Here is a 3,790-nt window from a genome sequence, read left to right as displayed (position 1 = left end):
GAATGTTGGCGGGTGATTTCAGTCTTGTGCCCGCCTTACGAGTATGCGCAGATCGTATTTATAAAGCATAAGCTTTTGAGAACATATTCGAAGGAACCGGACCTCTTTAAACGACGAACCATTGTAATAGCTATATATAAAATATTGATAGATTTCATAGAAAATAGAACAGATTGCTGGTATCCACGTACATCATGGCACACACGAGGCATCCGCACAGGATAGTATACTTAATCCCATATTAAACTATATATAATATAGGTACGTAACGGAAGAAAATCGTAAAACAATTAATAAGACTTTTTGAAATTCGCAAATATTTATTCCAACACTTATATCGTCGGTCTTAACAAAATCTAACTTAGGAGTATGTATACTGAAGGTTTAGGTTAATTAATCTGTTTACGAAACTCACTTTCTTATAATCAGTTTGACCAAGTTTCCATACTAAACCTATTAGCTTAGTCCTAATTTCCTTTGCTACTGGGCTTTTAGAGCATCGAGACAGAAAACCCTCCTGATCACTATTGGTCACTACGTTGACCACAGACCTAGCGAAACTTAGCACATCTGGACAGCTCATTTGAGTAGAGCTCTAAATACCCATGAAAGAGTAAGAGACCAGGAGGCTGCCGTTACTGACCACAATGTTAGTGAGCTCCTTGTTAACTAGACTTTTTAGCCTCTTTAAACCCTCCTCCTAATTGTAGTTTGCTTCGTATCGGATCATAGGGTTGACTAATACCTCAGACGTTTAGACTGTTCATCTTCTAGCTATGAGAGTAGGTTGCAAAAGCTGGGGTACGTGTCAGGCAGGAAATTGTTTCCTGACTCACCGACCACCGAGGCCATTATACGCCTATAAATATACGGTGTTATTAAGTAGTCAGTGGTTCCGCTAGTTTTTCAGTTAAACGTTTGAAGAGTCTGGGTTATTTTAACACTGAGGCCGTTTTAGGTGAAAAAGGGAATTGAATCTATGGAAGCGTTCTACGGCAAAGACTTTTTAATATGTTTGCGTGAAGTCTGATCTTTAGCTCTTTAATTGTTATCCGAGAATACTAAAAAGCTTTGCGTATGGTTCGCATTGGATGCTGCATGAATGCAACATGAATGACACTGTTTGGTTTTAACATAATAGAGCGATAAGCCACGAGATTTTGCTGCACCCACTGTAATGCTTGGTTGATTTGAAAACAAAGGGAGTTTTCTTAGCTTTCGGGTCCTTATAATATAGCGTTACTCGACTATGTCTTTTGTTGCCAAACAAACAGGTAAGCGATCAAAAAGCGAGATCCAATACTCAAGTGGTAATCGCGTCAATCGTTTACGATATTCTTCGATTAGTCGTTTGAAATGTTAGGTGGTCTGCCGCTCTTTCTCTGCTGGAACTCTAGCGGTTTTTTGGACAAGAATGTGATACAAATATAACTGTTTGTTTTTTTTTTTGTATATAACCCCCTTGTATATAACAAATAAATTCCCTAAGGATATTTTGGTGCCTCGCTTGTGTTTTGTATATGTAAGTATTTTGGTGTCAAAAAAGGCAAGATAAGGATAGCTTTTCTAGGCGATGCGGGGAGGACGATGAGGAACACCAAGAGATAGATGCATATTTCGAAGCTAAATTTTCGAAGCACACGAGTAAATCCAAGATCCTCATGTCAAATCGTTGTTTAGCGGGGGAAACTCATTAAAGCGAAAACATCCTACACTTAGCATAATTGTAGGTTGGTTACTTATGTACACAGTACTTGCTTCAATTCTGCTTCTATAGTAACAGCCATAAGTTTATTTGAACTTAAATTATTCATATGTCTTTCTTTTGCTGCTATAAAGCATGGGTGTCGTTTGACTCTATATACTTTATTATATATATATTATGAGCAATAACGATGCACGATACTTGAACCTTCCAGGCAGCGCCCTTAACTTTTTTAAAATTTTTTCAAATAAACTATATAGTATATAAACAATATAAAATTATATAGTTTTATATACATGAGGTTCTGTTATAAAGATACGCTTTGATATCAGATATTTTGGCATCTCTGTATTGATTATGATTACACCTAAATCACCAGAACAGACCCACTAACAACTTAACTCTTCTTCTTAAATCGTTCCTGTACTTTCACTGTTTGTGTGTGCGGATGATGCACGAAGCCGGAATCTCTTAAAGGCTCATAACATATAGAACAGGCACTGTTCATGATGACTTGGCCTGACTAGTCAACGACTGCATTATGTCACAATCCCTGTGGGAGCAGCAGACACGAGCTACTATAAATAGCCGTGCATCCGTAGTGCAAACACACTGAAGGCAAAATACGCCATTTCGTTATGGAGTGCTATGACCTTAAGTAAAATAGTATCGGCCATGAGCATATGAATGGTTAAGTCGCCTGTTCCTTTGCTTAAATAGATTCTTTCCACATATTTGGGCAACGTAGGCTTAGCAAAGATAAACGGAAATTCTATTTCGGGTAAATGAAATACCTGACATTAGGTTCTGAGAATATAGAAACATCTGCGTACATCTTTGCCCTCATTACATATGCCGTTAACAATCTTGTGAACTAAAAACGCAGTGCAACAATCACAACTATATTTTTCTATTACCGTCCGCCCCTAATACCTACGAAGTAGGATGATCCAAACAATTTAACTCACAAATTAACTATTATCAAATAGATTTCATAATTATTGAAGAATACCGTTTAACAAAAAGGAAAGCAGGGCACAGATTTTGTGGCGCAAAAGGCTCCTCTGAATAGTAGGACTATTCAGTTACTAATAGCATTTAATAGTCGTCTATGCAGCTAATAGTAGCACGTCCTAAAAAGCGGGAGTAGCGTTGAGCTTGATCCTTTTTAATTTCGGTTTTTACAATTTAGGAGGCGGCGGCGGCGGCGTCGAAAAGGATCTGCGGTATCACGCATTTGGAAAATGTGCTATTTGAAAGATGCTGCCCAATTGAACGGATCGAGCCGGACACACGGACCTACTAAGAGACTCAATTAGTTAATCAGGACTATCGCATCGTGGAGAACGTGGTCACGTAAATAGAACTCAATATAGTCGACGTTATTAAGTTTCAATAGAGTTATCTACATTGTTCTGTAGACAAAGTTCTGACAATGAAGCGTTGCCATGATACATTTTACTGTGATCGAACAACTACTGGGTAACTCGGCTTGAAGCCAGCAGTAGGTAAAGAGAGCTATTTGTAGTAGATCGAGACTTCCGGTTCAAGACGTGTTCTCCATTTATGTTGGGTATAACCGCAAGCAATGTAGCGACCATTTTGTCGAAATCCTCTTTTTCAAACAGCAAAAAAAAACGAAGGCTTGTCGCCTAGATCAGTAGTCGCTAAACAACTTTAGATAATATACTTAACACGAGCGACTGAAGCAACTACCATCAATTTTTGACCTAAATGACCAGCTGACATTAGCGTTGGAGACGAAAAGAATGGCTGCCTATGGCCTAACTAATAAAGCTTTTTATGCTATATAGAATAACGTCAGTAGACGTAAATGAACTTACACATTTTAGAGTAATTTACTAGTCATTGAAATTAGCTGATTTGAATTTAATAGGTAATCACCGACTGGTACGCGGATTCTGCCCTAGAAGTATCTGTTTTGCACAATTTGCCCACGTCATTAAAGGGTCAACACATTATTATTCAGCTAAGAAAAAGACGTCTGCTAAGTAGTCAACTGTTTGATATAACTATAACGTCGTGTCCTTTTTTAGAATTGGTCACATCGGAAATCGATTGTTC

This window comes from Varroa jacobsoni, unplaced genomic scaffold (genome assembly GCF_002532875.2).
Source record: "Varroa jacobsoni isolate VJ856 unplaced genomic scaffold, vjacob_1.0 scaffold_1463, whole genome shotgun sequence".
In the NCBI taxonomy this organism is placed as follows: domain Eukaryota; kingdom Metazoa; phylum Arthropoda; class Arachnida; order Mesostigmata; family Varroidae; genus Varroa; species Varroa jacobsoni.
The sequence above is the reverse complement of the archived record's forward strand: the minus strand, read 5'-3'. Positions refer to the sequence as shown.